Genomic DNA, 20798 nt, shown 5'->3' with positions numbered 1-20798 from the left:
ACGATTTTGGACTTCTATCTTCCAGGACGATAATATATTTATGTTATATTATGACATAAATTTATTTGTTATAACAAGGATAGAAAGAAAACTATCACAAATGTTATGTGGTTTGATGTTCATTCTACATTGTTAAAGATGGAATGTTCTATATAATTTCATGTCAGTTGCTCAGTCGTGTCTGACTCTTTGTGACCCCATGAATTGCAGCATACCAGGCCTCCCTGTCCATCAGCAACTCCACAAGTTCACTCAAACTCTTGTCCATCAAGTCAGTGATGCCATCCAGCCATCTCATCCTCTGTCGTCCCCTTCTCCTCTTGCCCCCAATCCCTCCCAGCATCAGGGTCTTTTCCAATGAGTCAACTCTTTGCATGAGGTGGCCAGAGTATTGGAGTTTCAGCTTTAGCATCAGTCCTTCCAAAGAACACCCAGGACCGATCTCCTTTAGAATGGACTGGTTGGATCTCCTTGCAGTCCAAGGGACTCTCAAGAGTCTTTTCCAATGCCACAGTTCAAAAGCATCAATTCTTCGATGCTCAGCTTTCTTTATCATCCAACTCTCACATCCCTACATGACCACTGGAAAAACCATAGCCTTGACTAGACGGACCTTGGTTGGCAAAGTAATGTCTCTGCTTTTGCATATGCTATCTAGGTTGGTCATAACTTTCCTTCCAAGGAGTAAGTGCCTTTTAATTTCACGGCTGCAATCCGAATTTGCAGTGATTTTGGAGCCCCCCAAAATAAAGTCTGACACTGTTTCCACACTTTCCCCATCTATTTCCCATGAATGATGGGACCAGATGCCATGATCTTCGTTTTCTGAATGTTGAGCTTTAAACCAATTTTTTCACTCTCCTCTTTCACTTTCATCAAGAGGCTTTTTAGTTCCTCTTCACTTTCTGCCATAAGGGTGGTGTCATCTGCATATCTGAGGTTATTGATATTCTCCCAGGAATCTTGATATTAGTTTGTGCTTCTACCAGCCCAGCATTTCTCATGATGTGCTATGCATATAAGTTAAATGAGCAGGGTGACAATACAGAGCCTTGACGTACTCCCTTTCCTATTTGGAATCAGTCTGTTTTTCCATGTCCAGTTCTATCTGTTGCTTCCTGACCTGCATATAGGTTTCTCAAGAGGCAGGTCAGGTGGTCTGGTATTCCCATCTCTTTCAGAATTTTCCACAGTTTCTTGTGATCCACACAGTCAAAGGCTTTGGCATAGTCAATAAAGCAGAAATCGATGCTTTTCTGGAACTCTCTTGCTTTTTCCATGATCCAGGGGAATTTGGCCATTTGATCTCTGGTTCTTCTGCCTTTTCTAAAACGAGCTTGAACATCAGGAAGTTCATGGTTCACGTATTGCTGAAGCCTGGCTTGGAGAATTTTGAGCATTACTTTACTAGCATGTGAGATGAGTGCAATTTTGTGATTTTTGAGCATTCTTTGGCATTGCCTTTGTTTGGGATTGGAATGAAAACTGACCTTTTCCAGTCCTGTGACCACTGCTGAGTTTTCCAAATTTCCTGGCATATTGAGTGCAGCACTTTCACAGCATCATCTTCCAGGATTTGAAAGAGCTCAACTGGAATGCCATCACCTCTACTAGCTTTGTTCGTAGTGATGCTTTCTAAGGCCCACTTGACCTCACATTCCAGGATGTCTGGCTCTAGGTAAGTGATCACACCATCATGATTATCTTGTTCTTGAAGATCTTTTTTGTACAGTTTTTCTGTGTATTCTTGCCACCTCTTCTTAATATCTTCTGCTTCTTTTAGGCCCATACCATTTCTGTCCTTTATCGAACCCATCTTTGCATGAAATATTTCTTTGGTATCTCTAAATTTTCTTCAAGAGATCTCTAGTCTTTCCCATTTTGTTGTTTTCCTCTATTTCTTTGGATTAATCACTGAGGAAGGCTTTCTTATCTCTCCTTGCTCTTCTTTGGAACTCTGCATTCAGACGCTTGTATCTTTCTTTTTCTCCTTTGCTTTTTGCTTCTCTTCTTTCACAGCTATTTGTAAGCCTTCCTCAGACAGCCATTTTGCTTTTTTGAATTTCTTTTCCATGGGGATGGTCTTGATCCATGTCTCCTATACAATGTCAGGAACCTCCATCTCTAGTTCATCAGGCACTCTATCTATCAGACCTAGTCCTGTAAATCTATTTCTCACTTCCACTGTATAATCATAAGGGATTTTATTTAGGTCATACCTGAATGGTCTAGTGGTTTTCCCCACTTTCTTCAATTTAAGTCTGAATTTGGCACTAAGGAGTTTATGATCTCAGCCACAGTCAGCTCCTGGTCTTGTTTTTGCTGACTGTATAGAATTTCTCTGTCTTTGGCTGCAACGATAATAATCAATCTGATTTCAGTGTTGACCATTCAGTGATGTCCATGTGTAGAGTCTTCTCTTGTGTTGTTGGAAGAGGGTGTTTGCTATGACCAGTGTGTTCTCTTGGCAAAACTCTATTAGCCTTTGTCCTGCTTCATTCCATATTCCAAGGCCAAATTTGCCTATTACCCAAGGTGTTCCTTGACTTCCTAATTTTACATTCCAGTCCCCTATGATGAAAAGGACATATTTTTGGGGTGTTAGTTCTAAAAGGTCTTGTAGGTCTTCATAGAACTGTTCAACTTCAGCTTCTTCAGCGTTACTGGTTTGGGCATAGACTTGGATTACTGTGATATTGAATGATTTGCCTTGGAAATGAACAGAGATCATTCTGTCTCTTTTAAGATTGCATGCAAGTACTGCATTTCAGATGTTTGTTGACCATGATGGCTACTCCATTTCCTCTAAGGGATTCCTGCCCACAGTAGTAGATATTATTTACTATAGTTAATTAAAACTATAAATCTAACTCCCTCGGGCAAAGGACCATAGTTCTGACTTTCCTAGGGTCAGGCTATGTCCATCAAACATCACATTATTTATCTATACTTACCTGAAACAAACAGACTGCCAGTTATTGCCCCTGCAAAAATGGGTTTATTTGATCAGCAGAGAATTGAAATTAGGGATCTGCAACCACAAGAGAAAAAATGCTTTTGTGGAAGGGAAGTCAGGGGGGCTATAGTAAACAAAGAGTACATGGTACTTGCCAGGAAAAGAGGAGTCTTTCTTCTTCTTGTGGGGATTTGTTATCATTAGAGGGGGGTGAAAACTCCCTATTCTGGTCTCCACACTCCATTTAGTTGAGGTTTCTGCTTATTCCTTTTTTATTCTTGCTAATTGATTTAATGTAACAAATTGAAATATATATATATACTCAAGCTACTGATTTTCCTCAAAATCAAATTTACTCCACTTCTGACTTTTATCAGCTGTATAGGAGCTGACTAAGCTGCCTAAGGAACTTCAGGCTCTGACCAAAATGTAAAGCTCTCTGTTTCTTTCTTTTTTTGGGGGGTGGGGGGCAAATATTTTTCATGGACATTTCCCATAACTATCATGCATTAATAATTTGTGAATTTGCTTTTCCTAGTAGCCTTGTTATTAAAATCTGACCAAACTTACTAGACTTAGACTTAACTTTTAAAAGACATGACTTAAAATGAGTTTACTGATCTTGGTTAACAAACACCTTATTTGTTTCAAGTCAACCTAGAAAATTATGTGACATTTGAAGGACATAGCTTGACCCTAGGGAAGTCAGAAATTTGGCCTCATTCCCCAGGGAGCTAACATTGTAGATTTAGTTAACTATAGTAAATAATACAAATGTCATAGTTTTGAGATGATTGTTAAATAATAGAGTATATATAAAAAAAGAGCAGGGTACCTGGCATATAGAGGGTGTTGGATCTTCACCATTGCTCTTCCAATCTGCCTCTCACTTTCCTCTATCAGGTCATTCCAAATGTATGACTTATTTATCAGGCAGCTTCTTTTGATAGACTCAGTAGCTAAGGGAACCTGAGACTGTGTCCTGTACCAGAAAACAGAATAAGTCCAGAAAGCATATATCAGTGAATGCCAATATTTCACTACTGACTGCTTAAAGCAAGCCTGCAGAAGAGAGTTTGGAGGGTATATTTTGGTGTCGCAAGTCTTACACTGGTGATCTGATCACTCCCCTGGAGGCATGAATCCTTCCATTTCATCTCAGTGCTGTCTCTGCAGAGCAATGTCATCTGACAGGAAGTTTAGATGTAGGCATCACCTACTGTTTCTGTGACAAGTATCCAACACAAACTGACTTTTAAAATTACAGGTACTCAGCCAGATTCATGTGCCATGTGCCCGACACTGGATGGTGCCAAATAAATATTATATGAGTCATGGAATAAAGGGTTGAGGTTACAAAGAATGAATCAGCAACATTCATCCCCATCAAACATTTCCTGGCTGGCACCACTTGACATAAAAGAATCCTTTTCTCCTTTCATCTGTGGGTGTGTGTGTGTGAGCACATATGTGGGTGTCTGTATTTGTCATTTTCTTTAATTTAGAGTAGAAAGAGGGAGGGTATCTGTTTTCCAACCTCTCACCCATTTCAATGAAATGAGTAAATTTTTAAAACTCCCCTCCCCACTGAACAAAAAACCAAGTTTCTAAGTGGGACTTTGGAGAGGTTAGAGTAACAACAGGTCCCAGGGATGCTAAGCATTTCTAAGCCTGAGGGAGAAGGAGAGTACTGCAACAGGAGGTGATCCAGTGCAGACAGAATAGATTAATGCTTAAGAAGCTATTCTAACCTGAATCTGACTGCAAATGGATTCAAACCATCGTTATTGCAACCCTCTCTAGGATATCTCACTTATGATTTAGAGAAGACAAGATACATTTTGGAGGCTTCTGGGGTCATGCCTCACTCAGTAAAATATTTATATTGAAATCATTTTTATAATGACTATAACAGAGTAATACTGCACCTTTCTAATGCAAACCCTCTCTCTAAAACAACCTATAATTACAGTTTATCACATATAAGGTTTATATTTTGAAACCTTGCCAAAGCATAACATATTCAAAAATTGCTGATTTAATGGCCTTAAATTTACAATTTTAAAGCAACTGGCATACGTTCCAAATTCTGTTGTTACCTAACCTTTATTTATGTCTTTGCAACTAGCAGACATCAAGGGGTAAAACTGTACCATACAGATAGTACTGCAAATATAATGCAACCCAACATCACAGGTTTATAATGAGCAATAAACCTGATTTATTAAACATACTCTATTAATGTTGTACTGAGGATAAGTGATTATGGCGTCTTTTACATCGTCAGAATTTACAATGATTATTTCTTCTTAAGAAAAGAGCCACATCTTTATAAAATAGTCACTTGACTCTGACATGCTGGGCTGTGTAAAGCTGATAATGAGTTGAAAATGAACACTGTCAGCAGTATGTTCTCTGAAATATACATGCCATTTGAATCAAAACAATAGTAAACAACCCTTTGCTTCTTTCAGAAGGGAGTTGCTATTTAAATGTCTAGAAATATTCCTAGAATGAGTGTGAACCAATAGAAGCATAAGCGTTTGAAATTTGAAGTTTAAAATAAGTCTCTAAAATTCAAAAGTCAAGGATATAGAAATAAAAACTATCAGGCATTAATAACATTTGACAATACAGGGCAACAAGATAACATTTTTAAAAATCTTGGAAAATCAAAATCTTTCATTTATAGCTACTCATAGTATTTTCTAGTGAATAAATTAAGTGAAGATTATATAAATATGTGTATTATTAAAATATTAAATATATACATATATTATACATAATATTTATAAGCTTTATTTTTTCTACAAATTTATTAGGAGAACACAACAAAATAAACCAATTCTGAGAAGCTTCCTGAAGAAAACACATTTTTTTTTTCCACTTATAAAACAAGAGATCTTACTTCTCTGTATCACACATTTCATCTCAGGGAGTTTTAGCTGAGCCTACACTAAAAAGCCTCTTGATGAAAGTGAAAGAAGAGAGTGAAAAAGTTGGCTTAAAGCTCAACATTCAGAAAAGGAAGATCATGGCATCTGGTCCCATCACTTCATGGGAAATAGATGGCGAAACAGTAGAAACAGTGTCAGACTTTATTTTGGGGGGCTCCAAAATCACTGCAGATGGTGACTGCAGCCATGAAATTAAAAGACACTTACTCCTTGGAAGGAAAGTTATGACCAACCTAGATAGCATATTCAAAAGCAGAGACATTACTTTGCCAGCAAAGGTCCGTCTAGTCAAGGCTATGGTTTTTCCAGTGGTCATGTAGGATGTGAGAGTTGGACTGTGAAGAAAGCTCAGTGCCAAAGAACTGATGCTTTTGAACTGTGGTGTTGGAGAAGACTCTTGAGAGTCCCTTGGACTGCAAGGAGATCCAACCAGTCCATTCTAAAGGAGATCGGTCCTGGGTGTTCTTTGGAAGGACTGATGCTAAATGTGAAACTCCAGTACTTTGGCCACCTCATGTGAAGAGTTGACTCATTGGAAAAGACTCTGACACTGGGAGGGATTAGGGGCAGATGGAGAAGGGGACGACAGAGGATGAGATGGCTGGATGGCATCACTGACTCGATGGACGTGAGTTTGAGTGAACTCCAGGAGTTGATGATGGACAGGGAGGCTTGGTGTGCTGCAATTCATGGGGTCACAAAGAGTCAGACATGACTAAGTGACTGAACTGAACAGAGACTCTTTTAGGTACTAGGAAAAGTCTGTGGCTAAGAGATGACCAAAAATATTTACATCATCCTGCTAGTAATATAGATTTTTTCAGTGTCAGTTAAGTTACCCTGAAGTTGCCAGTATTAATTCTTCTGTAGTTATTTAGGTTGGTAATACCAGAGGCATGACTCTCCTTCCACTTACATTGACAGATTTAATATTTGGTTGGAATATTTAATTCCTCCCCATATTAAACTCTTGCTGCTGCAACATTTTTACGACCAGAGACTATTCTATCACCTCCTGAAGTAGGGTTTAGCCAGTTCTGATTCTAAGACTTAAGGGATCTTATATGCTTCCCTTGGAGAAAGCAATGGCACCCCACTCCAGTACTCTTGCCTGGAAAATCCCATGGATGGAGGAGCCTGGTAGGCTACAGTCCATGGGATCACTAAGAGTTGGAGATCACTGAGCGACTTCACTTTGACTTTTCACTTTCATGCATTGGAGAAGGAAATGGCAACCTACTCCTGTATTCTTGCCTGCAGAATCCCAGGGACGGCGGAGCCTGGTGGGCTGCCATCTATGGGGTCACACAGAGTCGGACACGACTGAAGCGACTTAGTAGTAGTAGTAGTATGCTTCCCTTTGCTCTTTACTGCACCTACCATTTCCATTAAAACAACATGCCTCAGTTGGATCCCAGGTCTTAAGAGAAAGATGAGGGAGACAGGGTGTTGACCCACTGAGCTAAGTCCAACTTGTTCATCAATGTCCAGTCATCACAGCCTAGAGCAGAATCTCACCAAGGAACCAGCAGCTTTTTAAGAATAAATGTTTATTGTTGTATGTATGCTTATGTATGCAAATGAAGTTATAGTGTTGGTTATTTACTAACAATAGCTAAGTGATATGGTGGCTCAGATGAGGATGGTAACAGTGAAAAAACTGTGCTCAGACTTTGGATATACATTCAAAACGTAACCAGAAAGAGAAAATGCATGAGATAAAAATCAAAAGGATAACCCCAAAGCTTGAATAACTAAAAGGAGGGAGTTGCCTTTTACTGAGATAGTTAACTGAAGGTTGAGTATGGACTAGTTAGGGTTTTAAACATGGCATTATGAGCTAAAGGATGCTCCTTTAAAATTCATATATTGAAGTTCCAGCTCCCAGAACCTCAGAATATACTATATTTGGAGAAAAGGCTTAAGTTAAAATAAGGCCATTATGGTAGGGCCCTCATCCAATGTAATTGATGTTCTCATAAGAAGGGGAGGAGACACCAGGGATGCATTCACCCAGAGGAAGGACCATTTGAGGACACAGCAACAGGGTGACCATCTGCAAGAAAGTGGAGAAGGCTCAAAAGAACCCAAACCTTCTGTCACCATGATCTTGGACTTCCATTCTTCAGAACTGTGAGAAAATAAATTTCTGCTGTTCAAGCCAGTAGCTTGTGCTATTTTGTTACGACAACTCTTGTAAATGAAGGTAAAGTTTTTTCACAGGCCTTATTGACATTAGGAGCCAGATAATTCTTCATTGATGGGGCTATCCTGTTCACTGTAGAATGTTAAGCAGCATATCTGGCCCCTATATACTTGACATCAGTAAAAACCCTTCAGCTGCCTGTGACAATCAAAAATGTCCCTAGATACTACCAAATGTCTTTGGGATGTAAAATGACAGCTGATTTAGAATCTCTGTTCTAAACTAAGAGATTCCACAGAAGGTCAGGAAATTTTAATAATTTTCTTCATCCAAGGTCTGTCTTTATGATGAAGTTAGATATTAATTGAAAACCCAGATTCATCTGACTCCAAAGGCAATGTATTTGTCAATGCAATCTGTTATTGCTGGCAGAATAGTCAAAGGTGAATGGTTAAAATGAGACCCAATGGTGAATGAACAGGACTGAAGTATTCCTTGAGAAAATGTACGCTGATTCCAAAGCATAGTTCCAGAAAGTGCTATTGAGGTTCCAGGTAAACAATATTAGTAGCCCTGATTTTTGAAACAAAAATTAATGGATCACTTAGAACTCATAATTTCATGAAAATCTCCACTTATCTGCGTGTTCCAATTTTACTACTGATAATTCTTTGAACCAGATGATATCTATAATTGCAAGGTAAGGGAAAGCTTTGAGGTGTCAAAAATCTATTAATAGAATAGGGGAAAGACACAAAGAACTGCAAGAATATTACTTAATTTTCAATTATTTATCTCAATTATCTACTTTGTTCTTATCTGACACATTTCACTGTGAACTCCCTGCCATGCAAGATTGTATTTTCTCTATTATTTTTATACTCTTCACGTTTCATAGTACACTTGCCCTATAGTCTGAACTTAATAAAAGTTCAAGACCTCCTGCTGGGGAAGCCCTAATAAAAGTATACTGAATGATTAAATAAGTGAATGCACCATCATAGTAAAATAGCAAAAAATAAATAAAGAATCCATCAAATTAAAAAGAGAGTGAGATTACAAAATCAGAAATTATCAAAAAAAAAAAAAAAAAGAAATTATCTGTGTTATGAACAGGACAAGAAGATACTAAAGTTCTGGTTTACAAGTATAAGTGCATAAATTAGCCAGAAAAAAAAAAAAAAAGAGAGAGAGAGAGAGAGAAAGAAAGAAAGAAAAATGAATCAAAAACATCCAAATTCTGTGGTCCAATAAATCTGTCAACGTTTCTGTAAAGACCTTGACAAATTGTTAGGAGTTAAGAATTGAAAGGTTCTTGCAAAGGCAGAAATAAAGAAAGCTTACCAATGGTTTTTATCTAGCAGTGTCAGCTTGGCTTATTTTTTTCTGGCATTTTAATGCTAATTTGTTAGAAAAAGAGTCTAGGATTCAGAGGACTGCAATAATTTTAATTATGTTTGGCCTGCAGCACATAGCTGCACAGTGAGTGGGAGTAAGCACTTCTTAAATTTCCCAGTGAGTATTTTCTGAAAACTGCACTGCAAAAAATACACGTGAATATCTGTAATTTAAGAAAAACACTCCAAACAAACTCAAAAACAAAATAATCAAAGAAACATGTTTTGGAGATACTAAAAGCAAAGTAAAAAGAATTTGTAGTCATTGTGGGAGAGAAAATTGTCACAGGCTAGAAATAAGTTTATAAGATGATTAAAACAAACAAACAAACAAACAAACAAAAAGGGCAGAGCTCTGCAAATACTGCTATTGAAACACCACAATGAACTCTGATCTAAATGTGTGTTGGATCAAAATAGTAGACACACTTCCTACCATGTTTATACTTTAGATCTTTAAAAGTGCAGAATGATACATTTGAAGTGGGCCACTGTGGAAATGTTTTGTTCCATTCATCTTGGGCTACGTAGACAAGCAAAAATCTTGAGAATATCAATTTGCTTTTTAATATAATTCTTTAATATCATATTCAACAAGATTCTACCAGATCAAAAGTAAATGTTGTCCTATCTCTAATAATGTCCAGATGAATACAGTGCCTTTTTTAAAGCAGAAATAATATAGCTTGGAGACAAAATAGACTAATAAAACTTTTTTTTTTTTTTGAGTGACTCAGTATAAATTGGCAGTGTAAGTTTGTTCTGCTCCTATTTCATAGGCCAGTGTTTTATCCTACCTCAGTCAAAACACATAACTAAGACAACAATTTTCGATATTAGATGGGAGGGTAATAACCTCATGATGGAAATTATAAAATTATTTCTAAATTATTTGTGATCTTTGTTAATGAGTCATGAGTATTGTGTAACTGATACTTTTTCTCCTCTAATTCTAATACTTGGAGGATTGTTTAGATATAATATTTAAAATTTGAGAAAAATTATAAAGATAGTACAGAATATTCTCATGTATGCCATCCCCAGCATCTCCTATTATTAACATCTTATATATTACCATGGTATATTTTTCATAATTCAGTTCAGTCACTCAGTAGTGTCTGCCTCTTTGAGAACCTGTGTACTACAGCACACCTGCCTTCCCTGTCCATCACCAATTCCCAGAGCTTGCTTAAACTCATGTCCATTGAGTCAGTGATGCTATCCAACCATCTCATCCTCTGTTCCCCTTCTTCTCTTGCCTTCAGTCTTTCCCAGTATCAGGATCTTTTCCAATGAGACAGTTCTTCGCATCAGAAGGCAAGAGTATTGGAGCTTCAGCATCAGTCCTTCCAATGAATATTCAGGACTGATTTCCTTTAGGATTGACCAGTTGGATCTCACTGCAGTCTAAGGGACTCCCAAGAGTCTTCTCCAACACCACAGTTCAAAAGCATCAACTCTTTGGTGCTCAACTTTTTTATGGTCCAACTCTAACAATCATACACCGCTATTGGGAAAACCATAGTTTTGACTGAACAGACCTTTGTCGGCAAAGCAATGTCTCTGCTATTTAATATGCTGTCTAGGTTTGTCAAAGCTTTTCATTCAAGGAGCAAGCATCTTTTAAATTTTTGGCTGCAGTCACCATCTGCAGTGATTTTGGAGCCCAAGAAAATAGTCTGTCCCTGTTTCCATTGTTTCCCAATCTATTTGCCATGAAGGATGGGACTGGATGCCATGATCTTCATTTTCTGAATGCTGAGCTTTAAGTAAACTTTTTCTACTCCCCTCTTTCACTTTCATTAAGAGGCTCTTCAGTTCTGCTTCATTATCAGCCATAAGGGTGGTGTCATCTGCATATCTAAGGTCATTGAGATATCTTCTTTGGTCAATCTTGATTCCATCTTGTGCTTCATCCATCCTGGTATTTCACATGATGTACTCTGCATATAAATTAAATAAGCAGGGTGACCATATAGAGCCTTGGCTACTCCTTTTGCAATTTGGAACCAGTCCATTGTTCCATGTCCAGTTCTAACTGCTGCTTCTTGACTTGCATACAGATTTCTCAGGAGGAAGGTAAGGTGGTCTGGTTCCCATCTCTTGAATTGTCCACAGTTTGTTATGATCCACAGAGTCAAAGGCTTTAGTATAGTCAATGAAACAGAAGTTGATGATGTTTTTCTGGAATTTTCTTGATTTTTCTATGATCCAATGGATGTGGCCAATTTGATCTCAGTTTCCTCTGCCTTTTCTAAATTCATCTTGAACATCTGGAAGTTCATGGTTCACATGCTGTTAAAGCCTAGCTTGAAAGCTTTTGAGCATGATATTGCTAGCATGTGAAAAGAGTGCAATTGTGCAGTAGTTTGAACATTTTTTTGGTACTGCCCTTCTTTGTTGTTGGAATGAAAACTGACCTTTTCTAGTCCTGTGGCCACTGCTGCATTTTCCACATTTGCTGGCATATTGAGTGCAGCACTTTCACAGCATCATCTTTTAGGATTCTAAAAAGTTCAGCTGTAATTCTAGCATCTCTACTAGCTTTGTTCATAGTGATGCTTCCTAGGGCCCACTTGACTTTGCACTCCAAGATGTCTGATTCTAGGTGAGTGATCACACCATCATGGTTATCGGGGTCATTAAGATCTCTCTCTCTCTCTTTTTTTTAAATAGTTCTTCTGTGGATTCTTGCCATCTCTTCTTAATATCATCTGCTTCTGTTAGATCCATACTGTTTCTGTCATTAATTGTGCCCATTTTTGCATGAAATGTTCCCTTGGTATCGCTAATTTTCTTGAAGAGACCTCTAGTCTTTCCCATTCTATTGTTTTTCTCTATTTCTTTGCACTGATCACTGAGGAAGGCTTTCTTATCTCTCCTTGCTGTACTTTGGAACTCTGCATTCAGATGGGTATATCTTACCTTTTCTCCTTGGTCTTTCACTTCTCTTCTTTTCTCAGCTATTTGTAGATCTCTTCAGACAACCGTTCTGCCTTTTTACATTTCTTTTTCTTGGGGATGGTTTTGATCACTGCCTCCTGTACAATGTTACAAACCTCCATCCATAGTTCTTCAGGCACTCTGTCTATAGATCTAATCCCTTGAATCTATTTGTCACTTCCATCACATAAACATAAGGGATTTGATTTAGGTCATACCTGAATGGCCTAGTGGTTTTCCCTACTTTCTTAAATTTAAATCTGAATTTGGCAACAAGGAGCTCCTGATCTGAGCCATAGTCAGCTCCCAGTATTATTTTGCTGATTGTATGGAGCTTCTCCATCTTCAGCTGCATAGAATATAATCAATCTGCTTTTGGTATTGACCATCTGGTGATGTCGATATGTAGAGTCATCTCTTGTGTTGTTGGAAGAGGGTGTTTGTGGTGACCAGTACATTCTCTTGGCAAAATTATGTGAGTCTTTGCCCTGCTTCATTTTGTACTCTAATTGTCTGTTACTCCAGATATTACTTCACTTCCTACTTTTACCTTCCAGTCCCTATGATGAAAAATACATCTTTTTTGGTTTAGTTCTAGAGGTTCTTATAGGTCATCATAGAATTTTTCAGCTTCTTCAGCATTAGTGGTTGGAGCATATATTTGGATTACTGTGATAGTGATACTAAATAAAGTTAATGAAACAGTAGTGACACATTATTTTAACTAAATCTTATATCTTATTCAGATTTCATTAATTTTTAAATAATGTCTTTTTTGTTGTTGTTCCAAGATATTATCCAGGATGCATTGTATCTAGTCTACATGCCTATATGTGTCATTAGGCTCCTCTTGGCTGTGACATTTTCTCATACTTTCCATGTTTTTGATGACCTTGACAATTTTGAGGATTATTGGTCACAAGTGTTATGAAATTATAGACAACTGGGATTAGTCACGCATTTTTATCAAGGTTATATTGAAATTATAATCTGTCAAAGGATGACCACAGTGGCAAAGAGTCTCTCTCATCACATCATATCAAGGGTACATACTATCAACATGACTTGTCAATGTTGCTGCTCACCTTGATCACAAGGCTGAGATAGTATTTGTCATTTTTTTCCACTATAAAGTTACTCCTTTCTTTCCTCTTTCTACACTGAGCTTTTTGGAATTAACTGATTATGTATAACAAGACTTATGATGTGAACAGTTTTGCTCTACCTTCATGAGGACAAAGTACCTACATAAGTTCTTCGTGGGAGACCTGCATATTTACCTCCATCTATTTATTTATATCACTCTGAACTCAAGGATATTCATTTCACAGTTTGGATTATTGTCCAGTGTTACTTTGTTTTCTTGCTCAATTTTTACACCTTTGCTTATTGGCTTCTGTTTCTCTGACATACCTACATCACTGTGATCTTTTTTTGAGCACTTTTTTATATTCTGACACTACAACATGATCAAAGTTTCATGAATATATTTCCTGCTCAGTTTCTAAAATATAACAAACTTTCTAAAATTCTGAATATAAATATAAACTACAACAAATAAAAGTGGATGCTTTCTTTTTAAAAGTAAATTCAAATTTATTGTTTACAAAATTTATTTAATTGATAATTTGAAGAATTTTGGGCATGCATATGTTTATATAATGTTAACTATTACTATATTTTAATTTAATTTAATGTTTATTATATGGTATGTATTAATATATCCAAATACACATACATTTATGTTTATATGCACACACTCACACACTCACAGGCATTCTTTTGAAAAAAGTATATCACTAGCCACAATTAGATATGGATTCTAAAAGCTTACTCTTAGCTTTCAAAAATTTTTAAATAATAATATTTTAATGAAAATATATCTCTATTATATAACAGATATAAGAAAGTTTTCATACAATCCAAATTTTGAATTTTACATCATCTCCATGGAAGGCTGCAGTCCATGGGGTGGCTGAGGGTCAGACATGACTGAGCGACTTCTCTTTCACTTTTCACTTTCATGCATTGGAGAAGGAAACGGCAACCCATTCCAGGGTTCTTGCCTGGAGAATCCCAGGGACGGAGAAGCCTGGTGGGCTGCTGTCTATGGGGTCACACAGAGTCGGATACGACTGAAGCGACTTAGCAGTAGCAGACTTAGCAGCCACGTAAAATTATGGACGTTTTGACAGGATTTTTTATTTGACTTCCCAAATAAAAATGATGAACAAAAATTCTATTTTGAAAAAATAAATTGAAAAAATAAATCAACTCAAGCCATAAAGAACTAGTGTTAAAAAAGGTATATTTCTTTTAGAAAATCATTTAATTTATTCTGATTTTCTTTAAAATGATTACATTTGATTAGATTTAAAATTTTAAATGGACCTCTGTATAATGGATATTTGAGTATTCTTGTAAGTAGCAACAGTATTTCATTTCAGGCTCCCCATGATTCTAAATAAAATCTAAGTGTTAGAAATGTAGAGAATCAGTTTTTAAATTCCATTAATTACCAGGTGAAAAAGATGCTAGAACTGAATATTTACAGGCCCAAAGCTAAATTATTCTAGGTAAAAAAGGAAAGAAATTACACTTCATTTCAGCTCAGTTCAGTCGCTCAGTCGTGTCTGATTTTTGTGAGCTACTGGATTGCAGCACGCCAGGCCTCCCTGTCCATTGCCAGCTCCCGGAGTTTACTCAAACACATGTCCATTGAGTTGGTGATGCCATCCAGCCTTCTCATTGTCTGTCATCCCCTTCTCCTCCTGTCTTCAATCTCTCCCAGCATCAGAGTCTTTTCAAATGAGTCAGTTATTCACATAGGTGACCAAAGTATTGGAGTTTCAGCTTCAACATCCGTCCTTCCAATAAATATTCAGGACTGATTTCCTTTAGGATGGGCTAGTTGGATCTGCTTGAAGTCCAAGGGACTCTCAAGAGCTTTCTCAGCACCACAGTTCAAAAGCATCAGTTCTTCAGCGTCCACCTTTCTTTATAGTCTAACATTACTACTCACATCCATAGATTACTACTGGACAAACCATAGCCTTGACTAGACAGACTTGTTGGCAAAGTAATATCTCTGCTTTTTAATATGCTGATAACTTTTCTTCCATGGAGTAAGTGTCTTTTAATTTCATGGCTGCAGTCACCATCTGCAGTGATTTAGGGGCCAAAAATTAACTTTGCCATTGTTACCACTGTTTCTCCATCTATTTTCCATGAAGTGATAGACCAGATGCCATGATCTTAGTTTACTGAATGTTGAGCTTTAAGCCAACTTTTTCAGTCTCTTTCTCTTTCATCAAGAGGCTCTTTAGTTCTTCTTTACTTTCTGCCATAAGGGTGTTGTCATCTGCATATCTGAGGTTACTGATATTTCTCCCAGCAATCTTGATTCCAGCTTGTGTTTTATCCAGCAAAACATTGCACATGATGTACTCTGCATATAAGATGTACTCTGTATATAAGGGTGACAATATACAGCCTTGACATACTCCTTTCCCGATTTGCAAATAGTCTGTTGTTCCATGTCCAGTTCTAACTGTTGCTTCCTGACATGAATACAGATTTCTCAAGAGGCAGGTCAGGTAGTCTGGTATTCCCATCTCTTTCAGAATTTTCCACAGTTTATTGTAATCCACACAGTCAAAGGCTTTGGTATAGTCAATAAAGCAGAAATAGATGTTTTTCGGGAGCTCTCTTGCTTTTTCCATGATCTAGCGGATGTTGGCCATTTGATCTCTGGTTCCTCTGCCTTTTCTAAAACCAGCTTGAATATCTGGAAGTTCATGGTTCACGTATTGTTGAAGCCTGGCTTGGAGAATTTGAGTATTACTTTGCTAGCATGTGAGATGAGTGCAATTGTGAGGTAGTTTGAGCATTCTTTGGCATTGCCTTTCTTTGCGATTGGAATGAAAACTGACCTTTTCCAGTCCTGTGGCCACTGCTGAGTTTTCCTGCTGGCATATTAAGTGCAGCACTTGCACAGCATCATCTTTCAGGATTCGAAAGAGCTCAACTGGAATTCCATCACCTCCACTAGCTTTGTTTGTAGTGATGTTTTCTAAGGCCCACTTGACTTCACATTCCAGGATGTCTGCTCTAGGTAAGTGATCACATCATTGTGATTATCTCGGTCGTTAAGATCTTTTTTGTACAGTTCTTCTGTGTATTCTTGCCACCTCTTCTTAATATCTTCTGCTTCTGTTATTTTGTGACCCTATGAACTATGGACAACCAGGCTCCTCTGTCCATAGCATTTCCCAGGCAAGAATAGTGCTGTGAGGGTTGCCATTTCCTTCTTCAGGGGGTCTTCCTGACTCCAGGATGAAACCTGTGTCTCATGCATTGGCAGGCAGTGTTTTTTTTACCACTGAACCACCAGAGAAGCACATATGTGTGTGTGTGTGTGTGTGTGTTTCAAAACAGAAGGAATGGAAGAAATACTAATGTATGGTATCTTGAAAAGAATAAAAAATAAATTAAAAAGTAACAGTTTGTTAGACATTCAAATTAGGATTCTGGGATGAGGAAGATAAAATCTACAAACATCATGGTCCTTGCTGCTTGACAAGAACTTCCTACAGTACTAAGAAGGAGAAAACAACCAACTTATCCTTAAGTGAGAGAAAGGAAATTGAGAAATGTATATTTGGATACCTGGAATGCTTTGATACTTGTGGGACTTCAAACTTTTAATCAATAAAATTTTTCTAACAGAGAAAACAAAACACATGAGGCTAAATCTAAATTTAACCTCATATATAGCCCACAGACAAAACTGAGGCTGTTGATAGAGCTAGAGTTAAAATGTTCTTTATTCAGTTTGGGGTACAGTGTTGTATTACTCTGTTTCACCTGAACTTAAACACCACAAATTATTACTATTATTATTTAGTGTAATCTTATATTATGTTGGGAGCCTAGTACATACGCCAGAGCAAACTGTCACATTGCTGATGATTCTCTGCCCATCCAACTCTTTTCTTTATTTAAGCAGTAATTATGAGAAAAAACAGATGGCAAAAATTAGAAAGTGAATGGTACACTAGCTTTATTATAAATACAGAACATCAGATTCTCAGTCCTATTAAAGGTACTGCTCAGTTTGAGCTCCACACTAGTGTGAAGAGGCGCAAATGCACTACCTTTCTCTTTCTTCCTTGCCTTTAACAGGGAGAGGAGTTACTGTTCGGCTCTGACAATATCATTAATTTTATATATGGCAATAACTTCTAAATGATGACAGTTATCAGTAGCCTGAAACAGCTTCAAATGTCCTTTGAACAGTTTAGTTTTGCTAGTTAGGCTTCCAATTCCATAATGAGCTCACCCCCTCCCATGTCTGCCCCCTAAGAAAAGATGCTTTAAAATTCAGGTGTTGGAAAGAAAACAACTAACATCATTTCCACAAGGATGGAAGACATAATTTTAACTTTATTGTGAATAAGTCAAGTTTGGATATAGCCAAAATACATTTTACAAACTTTGCTAAATCCATGGCCCTGTATATGAAGATTTAGCTTTGAAGTAGTCCTTCCAATGAACTAATCTTTTAACAAATTAGCTTATGATTGAATCAAACTGTACTAAACAGTTATATGTAACATTTTGGATACTGCTATCACAAGCAGACTGTGAATACCATAACCCTGAGACCACAGTTTTCCATCTATTTTTAAACATGTTTTTCCTAGAATGGCTTTCAAATTCCAGTACCCATGAGACAAAATTTCAGACAAGTTTTAGACAATGATTATCTCTGTATTTAACTCTACAGACCATCACAACCTTTAGACCAACTTTGGAGTCAAACTGTATTATTTGTAATATATTATTGCTTATCTATCATTCCTGAATTAAACTTTCATGCTCCTTTTTATGACATACATTTTGTTTCAAAAAGACCATAATTAGTAATAAAAGTAAAAGGCCATAATTAGTAATAAAAATGTAATAACTGACATTTATTTCAACTGAAACATAATTGACATCACTTGGAATATTTTCTATGAGGGAGAGGCATAAAGTCTGTTATTTTTCACAAAGTTTAATACAAATCATGTAAATCCACTATAGCCATGGATCTGTAAATTTTATTTTTTCATATATTTAAGCTTTGAATGCCAATATAACTACTAAATAGATCACTGAATTTAATAATAAAAACACTAACAAAGTACCATTCATCAGAATTTTAAATTCTATATTCTGTAGTCCTTTATTAGAATAATACATTCTCAGCAATTCTCCAAAACTCACTACACTAAAAAGAGCTTCACAAGCAAATGCAAAGTTTCAAAAAAATCTAGAAATAAATCATCTAGAAAATCTGTCTCTGTTCACAGAATTCAGATCCATCCATATGGCGAATGGTTTTGTATGCTCAAATATGCTTTTAATTGAGGAAAAATCATAAAACTTTCACTGAGTCTGCAGTGCATCAACTTTATTGCTATAAAACATTATGAAGTAGGTTTGTTTTCATTCTTTACCTTTGGGTTATAGAAGCCTGGTCTCTCCATTGACATATGGTACATAATCTTCAGTACCTTTTCCTTCCCTAAGATAATTCAAATCCTCCTCTTATAGTCACACATTATTAAATGCAGTAAATATTGACACTGTTTGTTCATAAAATTATAACTCATATATGAGTTGAATTCCAACTCTAGAAACTTCTAGAAGTATTAGATCCACTAAATGTCAAATAAATGGACATTTTGTTCTGCAGGCTTCAGATCTTCATGCACTAAGAAAGTTATCCAAGAACATGAGATATCCTTCCATTCATTTCTATGTATTCTCCAATTCATTCATCAATATGTTATAATTTAGTAAACAGGTCTTTTACCACTTTTTAAAAATTTATTCCTAATTATTATATTGTTTTTAAGGAAGAATTAATATTTTTAAAATGTCCATACTATCCAATAATGATCAACATATTCTATGCAATCTCTATCAAAATCCCAATGACATTTTCACAGAAATGGAAAAAAAAATCTTAAAATCTGTACCGAACCTCTGGTAAAACATGCATAGCCAGAGCAATCTTGAGAAAGATCAAAGCTGAAGGCATCATACTTCTTGATTTCAAACTATATTACAAAGCCATAGTAATTAAAACACTATCATAGTGGCATAAAACAGGCACATAGACCAGTGGAACAGAAAAGACAGACCAGAAATATTCTTAGATATAAATAGTCAATTAATTTTTCACAAGGCCACCAAGAACACACAATGGGTAAATAATGACCTCTTCAATTAATGATACTGGGAAAACTAGATATTTGTATGCAAAGAATGAAACTGGACACCTCTCTTACACCACTCAAAAGATTTAACTTAAAATGGTTTAAAGATTTTGATGTAAGACCTGAAACCAGAAATCCCTGGAAGAAAATATAGGGAAAAATTCCTGGACATTGATTGGTCTTGGTAATTTCTTGGTTAAGATACCAAAACCCAGGCAACTAAAGCTCTTCTGCATAAAAAAAGGAACAATAAACTGAAAAAGGCAATCTACAGATAAGAAACTATTTGCAAGCCATATACGTGATGAGGCTAATTTCTAAAATATATAGACTACATGTAACACAACAGCAAGGAAACAAAAGCCCAATTTAAAAAGTACCAAAGGAGCTGAATAGATATTTTTCCAAATAAGACACAAATGGCCAAGAGTTACCTGGAAAAATGCACACCACCACCAATTTTCAAGGAAATGCAAATACAAATCACAAGGAGATATCACCTTACACCTGTTAGAATGATTATTATCAAAAAGACAAGATAAAAATTGTTGGTGAGGATGTGGAGAAAATGAAACCATTGTAAACTGTTGATAGGAATATAAATCAGTACAGTCATTACAGATTTCTGTATGGCAGCAGCTCTTCCAAAAATTAAAAATGGATCTGAATCAGTAATCTCACTCTCAAATGCATACATAAGGGAAATAAGGCGTCTTGAAGAGATATTGGCACCACCATGTCTCCTGCATCATAATTGACAACAAACATATCTAGATACAGAAAAAGCCTAGATATCCTTCAGAAGATGAGTGGAAAATGAAAGTGTGATTTTGTATACAGACAGAGACACACAAACATATATACATGCACACACTGGAATATTACTGAGTCAGAAGAAGAGGAAAATTCTGCATTTGGAGATAAGAGAAATGAAGCTGAAGGGAATTATGCTAATGTAATAAGCCAGAAATGATTATTTTGAGCATTACTTTTCTCTTCAAGAAAATTAGAGATACCAAGGGAACATTTCATGCAAAGATGGGCTTGATAAAGGACAGAAATGGTCTGGACCTAACAGAAGCAGAAGATATTAAGAAGAGGTGACAAGAATACACAGGAGAACTATACAAA

This window comes from Oryx dammah, unplaced genomic scaffold (assembly GCF_014754425.2).
Source record: "Oryx dammah isolate SB20612 unplaced genomic scaffold, SCBI_Odam_1.1 HiC_scaffold_11164, whole genome shotgun sequence".
In the NCBI taxonomy this organism is placed as follows: domain Eukaryota; kingdom Metazoa; phylum Chordata; class Mammalia; order Artiodactyla; family Bovidae; genus Oryx; species Oryx dammah.
This window is presented reverse-complemented; position numbering follows the sequence as displayed.